The sequence below is a fragment of the Choloepus didactylus genome, chromosome 3 (assembly GCF_015220235.1).
Source record: "Choloepus didactylus isolate mChoDid1 chromosome 3, mChoDid1.pri, whole genome shotgun sequence".
Lineage (NCBI taxonomy): Eukaryota > Metazoa > Chordata > Mammalia > Pilosa > Megalonychidae > Choloepus > Choloepus didactylus.
Window position 1 is genome coordinate 26,303,567 of NC_051309.1, and position 12,775 is coordinate 26,316,341.

Consider the following 12,775-nt stretch of genomic DNA (forward strand, 5'->3'; position numbering starts at 1 on the left):
TTATTTAGTGTAAAACTTCATTTCAATGCCTTCTTTGTCATTTATAAAAGTGGCTTCTCCAGCCCTCTGCTTGTAAACTTAGCCTTGTCAAGGCACCTTGAAATACTCAAAAGCAAAAAATATATAGATTCTCTTTCCAATGATTTGCTAATTTGGGTCCATGGCAAAAAGCACATTGCTTTTCAACCAAAAGCAGAGGCTTTTCTGTATTTGTTTTTCTCTTTGCTCCCATCCAGGCTACTCAAGTAAACCGAGCCAGTGTGAGTGCTCCGTCTTCCCTGCAACACTTGCTCCTTCCCTTGGCCTCCCTCGTCTGGGCTAGTCTGGTTGACATCTTTCTAACAGAAGGTTCCAGGGCCGACAGAGCAGCTCAGAGCTCTGCCACTTAGTAACCCGGGAGACCTCAAGCAGGCTACTCCACCTCCGGAGCCTCATCGTCCTCATCTGTGAAATGGGAATAGCACTGAGGCGAGGGCTTGACGAGATAATAAAGGGATCAATGCCACTGACACTCAGGACGCTCACCTTCCTTAGTTCTCACTCGCTTATGTGGTTAGCTCCATGTCACCGTCGCCATCACCATCAGTTGCATGACTTTGATTCAGTCTTTCTTTTTAATCAAAGAGCAGTTCCCTGTACAAACATCCCCTCCATTTCCCTGAGCTCGGGCTTTGACTCCCCTCCAAACCCACAAAAGATGAAAAGTTTCCTCCGCTGAGAATATGTCACAAGGGCCATTGGCAGCTGCCAAAGGGGCCTTCTCCAAGCTTCTGGAAAAACAGTAGCATGGGTGGAGTGAGTCTCTGGTCCCAGGGTAGCCATTTGCAAGGGAGAAGCGCTCATTTGTACCCACAGTTCTGGAGGGGTGTTTTGGAAGTTGTCCCTTGGCACTGTAGTCACAATTCCAAAGCTGAGTGTTGGGAAGTGGCCAGGAACAAGTAAGTGTCCTGATAAATAATAACCTCACCCTGGAGCTTGCCCTTCTGCCTGCTCTGTGACACTAGCAGTTTGAAGACCATTGTGCCTAGCTGATACCACGTGGGTGAGTCATGGAAGCTGCCACATTTGCAAACACCTGGCGCTTACCTCAGTTTTGAGAGGCCAGAGAAACACAATAAATGTTCACTAAATACCTTTGCCAGACCATGTGCCCCACTGCCCTGCCATGTCAGAACCATGATCCCAACCACTTTGCCCTTAATACTTTGCAAGTCTCCTCAAAAGCCCCCAGGAAGCCTGAGGAATGCCCAAATTCTGAACCAGACAGACAGAAATACACTTCTCTTGATCAAACCAAACCCAACTTTTGGACCTAAGGGTTTTTCAGACATACACACTAGGTGCCTTAAAATCAATTGGGAAGAGGACCATAGAAAATGTATTACAAAACAGTGAGACAAGCCTTCTGACCTGCTGCAGCCTGCCCTGGTCATTCCCTACGCCTGGAGCTCTCAGAGATGGCATCCCGCAGCAACTTCACCATCACGCTGGGGTTCCCTTCATCTGTCTCCTGGGTCCCACGGCTTCTTCTTTCTAAGACAATGCCCTGTTTGGGGCAGCAGATTCTCCAGAAGATTCCTGAGAAAGGGTACATGGGCAGTGTTATCAGTTTCCTAAGGTTGCCATAGCTATGATCACAAACTGGGTAGATTAAAGCAACAGAAATTTATCCTCACAGTTCTGGAGGCCAGAAGTCAACAAGTCAAGGTATTGACAGCATCGTGCTCTAGGGAAGATCTTTGCTGGCCCTGTACAGCTTCCGGTGGCCCAGGCTTTGCTTGGCATGAGGCAGCATCACTCCACTCTCTGCCTCTATCTTCACATGGCCACTGTCCCCATCTCTGTGTGCAAATGTCCCTCTTCTTATGAGAACACAAGTCATATTGGAATAGGGCCCACTGTCTCCCAGAGTGACCTCATCTTTACAGATTACATCTGTAAAGACCCTATTTCCAAATAAGGTCCCATCCACAGGGATCTTGGGTTAAAACTTGAACATATATTTTGGGGGAACACAATTCAATCCTCAAAGGGAGGTAAACTTTTTGAGACCTTTTTTCCTAAAATGTCTTTATTCTCTTCTTGCATGTGTTGATAGTTTGGTTGGGTACACATTTCAACATTAGAAGTCAGTTCAGAATTTCCAAGTGGTTGTTCCAGTAATATCTAGGTCTCAGTGTTGCCAAGTACAATTCTTCATCTGTGATAACCTGGTTTTTGTTATTGCTTTCTCCTCTGGAAGTGTTTAGGATCATCTCTTTGTTCTCAATATTCTGAGATTTCCCAATGATGTGTCTTCATGTGGGACTACTTTCATTCATTTACTTTGCCATCAGTGGACTTCAGTCTGGAAAGCCTTGCCCACAAATAATAAAATATACAATAAATAAAATATAAAAATATGCAATAATTTAGTCAATATGACCAATCAGCTCTAATAGAATGCTTTCACTGATTTTTATCAAACTCTCATACAATAGCCATCTACGGTTGCAATTCAAGGATGATTTGGCAAAATCAGACTCCAAATAAATACCTGATTACTATCCCATTCAGCCATAAGTCGTTCATGTCACTGATAAACAAGTGTAGCACCAGCATGAATATTAGTTGATGCTTCCATTTATGCTAAATGACAAAAATGAGATGACAAGGATGTACATCAGACCTTACAGATAGAATAGTCTAAACAACCTCAAAAGCATAGATAATAGCAACATGTTATAAAATATAGTAAAATATTGTAAAATGATTTGTAAGTAATGAATTTTGTTTTTCATACATTAAATTTATTTAATCATAAGTTTATGTATTTAATTTTTAATAGTAGCTGTGTTTAGCAACCATCCAGCAAAATTGCTGAAAATTTAAAAAGCGGCTCTTGTGAGCCAGAACAATTCCAGCTCACCAGTGGAATTCATGTCCTTTAGTTCTAGGATTTTTAAAGTTATTATTATTATCTTTGATTTTTTTCTTCCTTAATTTTCTCTGTTCTCTTTCTGGAATTTGTTTGGACTGATCCTTGTATCCTATCTTTTCTCTCCTTGTGCTGGTTTGGGTGAATTATGTCCCCCAAAACTCCATGTTCTTTGATGCAGTCTTGTGGGGGCAGACATATTAGAGTTGATTAGGTTGGAACCTATTGGTTCAGTGTTTCCATGGAGATGTGACTCAGTCACCTGTGGGCAAGACCTTTCATTGGACTATTTCTGTGGAGGTGTTGCCCTATCCACTCAGGGTGGATCTTTACTGGATCACTGGAGTACTTGAAAAGAGCCACACAGGCCCAGAACAGCTGCAGCTGAGACAGATATCTTGAAGACAGCTGTTGAAAGCTGACATTTTGGAGATTGCCACTTTGAAATGCAACCTGGGAGCAAGCAGATGCCAGCCATGTGCCTTCCCAGCTAACAGAGGTTTTCTGGACGTCATTGGCCATCCTCCAGTGAAGGTACCCAATTGTTGAGGCCTTACCCTGGACACTTTATGGCCTTAAGACTGTTACTGTACAACCAAATAAACCCCTTTATAAAAGCCAATCCATTTCTGACATTTTGCATAATGGCAGCATTAGCAAACTAGAACACTCCTATATATTTTTTTTAATCTCTTTGCCTTTTCATTCTATTTTCTGAAAGATTATCTTAACTTTGTCTTCTAGTCAATTTTTATTTTTTCTAGCATATTTTATTTCCAGGAGCTCTTTCTTATTCCTGGATATGGGAACCCCGGGCCCCCAAGTGTCTTGAAGACTGCACACAGCAGTTTGCTTGACCTAGGACAGTTAATGTTTGACTTATTCTCCTTGTAAAATCCCTGCTAAATCTAATCTATAACTACCTCCTCCCTGAGATTCCCTGTTATCTATAAGATAATCTATAACCCTCCCCTCCTCCCTGTTGATTACAATCAACCCCTCCCTACATTGCAAGCCCGCCTTATGCCCTCATACCCATTGGAATGTCAAGCCCTTATAACCAGCTTATTCAGTAGTGCCCCCCACCACCAAAGAGCAGAGTATCTTCACATTGAGCTCTGAACCCACCACTATTCAAAAAGCAGCTCCTAAATCCATTCAGAGAAGCTCCTGAATTCAGGACAATGTGACTTGACTTCCCACCTTGTAGGTAAGCCCCATAATAAAAGCTCATGTGTCAGAACGAGCCTGGTGCTTTCTTTAGTCTTTTGGCTACAAAAGCCCTCTTGGACCTTGGCACTGGATTATTTTTTTTCTCCTCCGCTCCCTCCTCCTCTTCCTCCTAGGTCATGTTCTTATTTCACAGGTACAATATATTGTCTAATGTCCCTGAGGATAGTTTTGCAGATTTTTAAAGAGTTTTATCTCCATGCATTGTCTGGTTCCTCTGGGTTGCGCTTATTTTGTATGTTTTGTTTTATTTTTCATGTAAAAAGTTTCCTTCGGGTATCTGGTGATATTTATCTGCTAATTTTTAAGAGGGAAGCACAATAAATTTGATTGGAACTTCTTTGCGTGTGATGGGGATTATTGACTTTTGACTTCACTGTCATTTGATGTGACTGGACTATTTTCCTGTGGAAACTGTTTTATCAGTTGGCCATTGCTGTGTAACAAACCACTCCAGAACTTAGTGGCTTAAACAACAACCACTTATTATTTCTGATTTGGAAGTTCTGGTGATCTGGTCCAGACTTGGCTGCTCTCAGCTGGCCTCACTCATGTGTGTGCCATCAGCCATGTGCTGGCTGGATGCTGGCTGGTCTAGGATGGCCTTGGCTGGGGTGACTTGACTCTGATCCATGTTATTTTAGTTTCCTGACTGCTAAAAAACATTCCATTCAATGAGTTGGCTTAAACAATGGGAATTTATTAGCTCATGGTTTGGAACTAGACACCAAAATCAAGGCATCATCAAGATGATGCTTTCTCCCAGAAGACTGTGGCTTTTGGGGACTGGCTGCTGGTATCCTTTGTCCTTGGCTTTTCTGTCACATGGCAATGCACATGGCAGCCTCTCTTGGCTTCTCCCTCCTATTCTGGGGTTTCACTGACTTTCAGCTTCTGACTGTTCCCTCTTTCCTTCCTGCTTTCTGTGGCCTTCCCTAAAAGGCCCTCAGTATTAGGATTAAGACCCATCCTGTGTTAGTTGGGCCACATCAAAAGGTCCTTTTTACAATGGGTTCTTACCCACAGGAATGGATTAACTTTAAGAACATGTTTGTCTAGGGTACACAGCTCCAAGCCACCACACACCTGGTCGCTCACTTTCAAGAAGGCTGCATTGCAGAGTAGAGAAGACATGGAGATCTGTTTCATAAATAAACTTTCCATCTATTCTCCTTTTTTAGCCCTGCTTTCCCCCCTATCCCAAAGCATCTGGTGTGGCCAAGGGTGTGCGATGGTGTAGGCAGGGCCAGATCATGCTGAGCCTTGCAGGCCATATTGAGGATTTTGAATTTTCTCCTTAAGCACATTGGGAAGTCATTGAAGGGATTTATGAAGAGCAGAGGCCTGATCAGATCAGTATTTTTTAGAGCTCTGAGTCAAGAGTGGACATAGGAACACCAGTTAGAAGGCTATCCTAGAAGTCTAGTTAAGAGATGGTGACTTAGATTCCAGTGATGAAGTGAATGGATTTGTGAGGTTTCCAGGAGCAGAAAAGACCAGGTTGATTGGATAAGGGGGTAAAGAGGGAGAGCGATTTCCATGATAACTCCCAGATTGGGGGTGGGGGGTGGGAAGTTGTGGCCTGAGATTTTTGCTTAGCAGTAGAAGATGGGGCAGAAAAATCTTTAGCTTGACTTTGGACCTGTTGAAATGGAGGTGGCTTTGGAATACCTAGGTGTGGTTGTTGACTCTCTGGGAGCACTCAGAATTGCAGTCTAAATTGCAATAAAAATTTGGAAATCGACCAGGAGTGATGAGATCTTCTAAGGTAAGAGCAAAGAGTGGGACAAGAACAGGGCTTTTATAGTATCTGGCCATAGCCCTTTCAAATATGGGACTTTGGAAAAGGAATGAACTTGCAAAGGAAGCCAAGCAGGAGCCACTGGGGAGATAGGGGCCTGAATGTCAGAGAAACCAAATGTAGGGCTTCGAGGATGAGAGCTGGTCAACGTGGAAAACACTGAGAGGCCCAAAAAGATGGTGCATGAAGTCCTGTCAAGTAATCCTACGGAGCAGGTGCATGGGTGGAAGAGGGGGTTTGCCATTTGGAACCATATTTCCACTTCTGGTCTTCATTTTCATTTTCTTCCATGTCTGTAGAGCTTGTACATCTAAGATACAGTATTTCCGTACCAACACAGGCCTGGTTTTCATAGCCACCTACTCTTCAGCTCCATCCTCATTCATTAAGAGTTTATTGAGTACCTAGAATGGGCAGGCACAGACTGCCTTCATTATGCCATCCTTTTACTGCGGCTAACAATGCTTGTTGAGTGCCTCATGGGTGACAGTCATGGTGCCAGGCACTTTATGGACGGCCCTTTCAAGGCTCACAACAATACCGTGGTCATGATTTCATCACTGGGTAAACTGAGACTCAGAGTGGCAAACTGACCTGCTCCAAATCACACCCCTAGTGTGAGATTCAGCAGCACCCCCAACCTCATGTCAGTGACCCCACTGCAGGGGTGCTTTCTCTTTTTAATGCCACATTAGCAATGAAAACGGAGTCTCAGCATCGCCATCACCACATTGAATCATAACCACCACATTGAAATGCTTAACATTTTCTGTCAGACTTTCAGGGGAAATGTCAAAATGCTTTGCATTCTCCAACTCACTCCAACACCTCAGGAGGTGTGTGGTGAGTTGTGCCAGTTTGAATATATTGTGTCCCCCAAACGCCATTATCTTTGATGTAATCTTGTGTGGGCAGACGTTATCAGTGTTGATTAGATTGTAATTCTTTAAGTGTTTCTTTGGAATGTGCCCCACCCAACTGTGGGTGATGACTCTGATTGGATAATTTCCATGGAGGTGTTGCTCCACCAATTTGGGGCAGGTCTAAGTTGATCAGTGGAGCCATATAAATGAGCTGACATAACAGAAGAAACTCAGTGCAGCTGAGAGTGACATTTTGAAGAGGAGCTACAGCCAAGAGGGACACTTTGAAGAATGCACTGGAACTGAGAGAGGAGCTTCAGCTTACAGAGACATTTTGGAGACAGCCTTTGAAAGCAGACTTTTGCTCTGGAGAAGCCAAGAGAGGACAAACACCCCAAGAGCAACTGAGAGTGACATTTTGGAGAGAAGCTGAAGCCTAGAGAGGAATGTCCTGGGAGAAAGCCATTTTGAAACCAGAACTTTGGAGCAGACGCCAGCCACATGCCTTCCCAGCTAACAGAGGTTTTCCGGACACCATTGGCCATCCTCCAGTGAAGGTACCCGATTGCTGATGTGTTACCTTGGACGCTTTATGGCCTTAAGACTGTAACTATGTAAGCAAATAAACCCCCTTTTATAAAAGCCGATCCACCTCTGGTATTTTGCATTCTGGCAGCATTAGCAAACTAGAACATGAGTTAAGTCACAGTCTTCGATCTCGGGGTGATTAGTGACTGAGTGAAGGAGAGAGCTCAGACCTTCCTTTCCTGCCACCTCCTTCCTCAGGCTATGGTCACAAGAGTCTCCTTGCTGGTTTTTGTTTGTTTGTTTTTGTTTTTACCCCATAAAAAGTTGGATAAAAACCACAGACCTCAAACTTGCTTTTTTTTTTAAAAAAAAGATAATTTATTGAGGTGAAATTCATGTGACATAAAATGAACCATTTTAAAGGGAACCATTCAGTGGCATTTGGAACATTCAGAATGTTGTGCAACCACTGCCTCTATCTAGTTCCAAAACACTTAACCTCTTATTCATTAAGCAGCTTCTTCCCATTCTCTTCTTTTCCCAGACCCCGAGTATCACCAGTCTGACTTCTGTCTCTATGGATTTGCCTATTCTGGATATTTCATATAAATGGAATCATACAAATACGTGACCTTTCGTGTCACGTAGTGTAATATTTTCAAGGCTCGTCCACATGGTAGCATGTGTCCGTGCTTCGTTCCTTTTTATGGCAGAATAATGTTCCATTGTTTGGATACACAGTTTGCTTTTGAAGTCCCACCCTGGACAAGTGTTGTCCGAAGGCACACAAATGTTTGGTGAGGCTGTTTGAGTGAACTCTAACCCCAGCTGCCTGGAGGGAACTTCCGGTCCTTCTCTGGCTTCCTTTGAAGATCTTGGTTAATTGAGACTCTTTAAATATAAAATGCAATAACAGAATCTCACAGAGTTTTCAAGAATTAGATGGTACAATGGATGTAAAGCTAAAAAGCAGAGCTTTGCACTCATGGAGAAAGTGCTAAAAAAAATGCAAACAGCTGCTGCTCCTACGTCTAGTGAAGGAATTGAGAACCCTGGCTTTCCATTGCTGGGGTTCAGCCCCCCTCCATCAGCCAAGGCCCCTTAATTTCTCTATGCCTCAGTTTCCTCATCTGTAAGTTGAGGATTATAAGGCCATCTACTGCCAAAGGTTGTTGTGAACAATAAATGAGTTAAAACCTGTAACGTGCTTCTAACTGTGCCCAGCATTTTCCAGATGCTCCCATGTTAGCTGTGACAGTGATGATGGTTGTTTGTTACACAGGCATCTTCCTGCATGCAGCATTATGCTCTGTGATATCCAGAATTAGTGACCCTCATATGAGGAACAGAGGTAAGATTGAGGCTAGAAAAGCTGAGAGGGGAACAGGCATTAAATAAAGGCACAAGCTTAAGTCTTTTTATTATTAATGTAAGGGCACAAGTATATTTAGCCAGGAGCTGTGTGATTTTAAGCTCCTTCTGGCTAGGAATGGTCATCTTTCTTTAATAATTAATGTTTTTAATTTTTTCTCCTGATTTCCAAAGTAATCTAGAAAATGTAGAAAGTACAGGAAAGCAAATAATAAAATCACCTGCAATGCCATCATCCAAAGAGAACACCTTTGGATATCTAGCCATCCAAGTTTTTTCCCCCTATTGTTTTGATTTGGTAAAGCTGCCAGAATGAAATATACCAGAAATGGAGACTGGCTTTTACAATATGGGATTTATTAGCTCACAAATTTTAGTTCTTAGGCCATGAAAATGTCCAAATTATGGCATCAGCAGGAAGATTCCTGGACTCTGAAGACAGGCTGCCAGCATCTGGCACTCCTCTGTCACATGGAATGGCACATGGCAGGTATCTGCTGGTCCTTTACTCCAGGATTTGGTTGCTTCCAGCTTCGGGCTGCTCCATCTCTCAGCTTCTCTGGCTGCTTCTCTAAATTTCATCTCTTAGCTTCTGTATGTATTTTATCCTCTTATAAAAGATAAAAGTAAGTGAATTAATGCTGACTTTCAATGGGGTGGGTCACATCTCAGTTGAAATGACCTAATCAAAAGGTTCCACCCACAATAGGTCTATACCCACAGGAAAGGAGTAAATTCAACAACATTTTTTTATGGGGTACATAACAGCTTCAAACTACAGCACCCATGCACATGTATTTTAGCAAAATTGAGATCAAACAATACATATATATTATTTTGTAACTTGCTTTTTTACTTAACAATATATTGTAGACATGATTTTCAAGGGACTCTGCCATAGATTTTATCTCTTGTTGATTTTTACAACAATATTTCAACTCTCTTTTTCAGACTTAAGTTATTTATGACCTCCTTTTTAAAAATTTTTTATTAGAGAAGTTGTAGATTTACAGAAAAATCATGCAAAAAATGCAGAGTTCCCATATTCACCCTGTATTATTAACACTTTGCCATTAGTGTAGAACATTTGTTACAATTGATGAAAGATTATTATTATAATTGTATTATTAACTATAGTCTATGGTTTATATTAGGGTGAACTGTTTGTGTTGTACAGTCCTATTTTTTTTAATGTTTATCCTAGTAACATATATGCAACCTAAAATTTCCTTTTTTATGACATCTTTAACAGGGAAAATTTTCATGGACCTCCAACAAGTCAACTTTTGGGACATCCTCAGACCTTAGTTTGAGAAACAGTACATCAAATGTATTGATGGGTGGAGAGAGGACAAATAGATGGATGGAAATGAAATAAAGCGAATATAGTGCAATGTTCCTAGCAGAATCTAGGTGGGGTGTGCAGGAGCTGACTGTAAGTTCTTTCAACTTTGCTATGTATTTGAAGTTTTTCATAAAATGGGGATATTCTTTGGCTACGATGGGCTTTCTTGTCGCTTTTTGGATTCTGTTCAGTTTCACCTACTCCTTGGCCACTGGAAACCCTTCTCATTATATGAGGTGTAGGGGAGTGGGCCTGAGATATTTAATTCCCTAGGTTGAGTGTTAACTTTCCAGATTCCTTTGAGACTGAGAACTTTGTTTCTTGAAATCAGAAGGTGGTTGTGAGAACAGTTCCTTCCAGAGGGTATGGGTGAGCGGGTGGGGGGCATCGTCCTGTGTCCCAGAAAAGAGATGTGGAAGGAAGGTCACATGGGGACACCCTGTCTCCAGGGACAACATCCCTACACAGCAGCTGAAGCAGCCTCTGGCTTTCCCAGTGGGGCTGGACCTGGGACTCTTCCTTGCTGGCTCCTGGCCTTGACCGTAGAGCAGTGGCAACGTTAGGGCCGTGGGTGAACATAGAGTGCTGGGCCTCTGCTAAACCTTTCCAACCCCCAGAGCTCCACACATCTGCACATCCGGTAAGCAGGTGACTGAGGCCTCTCTCAGTGGTCGAATTCTGCTGGATTCTGTGCCTTACATCTGGTGAGCTGCCGAGCAGCCGAGGAGGAGAATGCCTTCTGACCATTCAATACCCGTCTTCCCACAGTCCTTGGCTATTTCCAAGCTGCAGGGAGAGTCCCTGGCTGGCTCTTTCTCCTCTGACACCTCCAGAGAGAGTGAAGCAGCAGCTGGGCTGGCCAGGACCTCCACTTTCCCAGACATTGTTGGTCTGGGGTCTGGGAGTGAAAGCCCCTGAGGCATACATCCATAAAGGAACAGGGCACAGGAACAGCATCTGCAGACACCTGCCTGGGCACATGTTCCCATGGAGTCAATTAAAAAGCCTTCCTTCAGTGGATGGAGGCCATGGGAGCACATAATAGTGAGTGTAATTAACAGTGATGCTCTGTGGGCACAATTGTGGCTGAAAAGGGAAAGTTTAGGGTCATCTATGTCACTACAAGGAAAGTCAGAAAATAAAACATAGGAATGTATAACATAGTGAAACTTCTTTGGAGTGAAAATGTTCTAGAGTTGATTGTGGTGATGTGTACCCAACTCTGTGAATATACTAGAAGACGGTGATTATACTTTGGATGGATTGTAAAGAATGTGGATTTATCTCAATAAAACTGCTTTTTAAAAAATAAACCTTCCTTCATGCTGGATGAGAATATTTGGGTGGCGGTCCATATCCACGTGTACAGCTGTGGCCCAGCTCAACACCCGGGGCAGATCTTTCCCACCATCTGCCCTCCATGTGGCTCCTCCACTTCTGTCTTATCTCCTGTTTGTTCCTCTGATGCCATGTTTCCATTTCCAAGACTCCAGTCACTAACCAGGCTACACAGCCAACTTGAAGATATGCCAGGCTGTCCATATATGTCCAGCCATCACCATTTTTATTTATTTATTTTATTTTCACAGTGTATCCTGCCTTCTGATTAAAATCATAGAGTTTAAATATCTCTTTATTGATGTGCAACATACATTAAGAAAAGGAAACAACTTATAACTGGATAGCCTGATGGATTGTCATAAAGTGAAGAAGCCTGGGTAACCAGCCCTCAGATCAAGAAATAGAATATTAGTATCAGCAGCCCCAGAAGCCCACTTTATGCCCCCTCCCCAAATAACTGCTATGTTATCTTCTGACACCATACATTCCTTTTGCCTTTGAACTTCATATAAGTAGACCTATGCACTATTTATTTATGTGGGTGTGTTGAGCTTTTTTTCCTCAACATGGTCTTTGTGAGATTCATCTAACATCATCTTTGTGAGATTCATCTACATTTATTTATTCTCATTGTTTTATCATATTCCATTATCTGGATATGCCAAAATTTATTTATCTCTTCTTACTGTTGATAGGCATTTGGATTGTTTCTACTTTGGGGTTTGTGCTGGTTTGTGTATATTATGTCCCCCAGAAAGAGCCATATTCTTTGATGCAATCTTGTGAGGGCAGATGTATTTCATCTTGATTAGGTTTTGACCCCTGATTGGTGTGACCTCTGAAGGTTTCCATGGAGTTATGGCCCCGCCCATTCAGTGTAGGCCTTGATTAGTTCACTGGAGTCTTATAAAGGGGCTCACAAACAGAAGGACTTCAGAGCAGCTGCGGCAGAGACAGACACTTTGAAGACTGCCATTGGAAACTGATGCAGACATTTTGGAGAACACCATTTTGAAACACAACCTGGGAGCAAGCAGATGCCAGCCACGTGCCTTCCCAGCTAACAGAGGTCTTTTCGGATGCTAATGGCCTTTCTCCAGTGAAGGTACCCTATTGTAGATGCCTTACCTTGGACACTTTATGGCCCTAAGACTGTAACTGTGTAACTAAATAAATCCCCTTTAGAAAAGCCAATCCATTTCTGGTATTTTGCATTCTGACAGCATTAGCAAACCGGAACAGGCTTATTAGGAATAAAGCTGCTATGAATATTCTTATAAAATATTTTGGAGAACATACAAGCATTTTTTGGGGTATTTACCTAGGAGTGGGTCATCAGGTGGATGCCAGTAGGTTTTGCACACACACCAGGAGTGCAG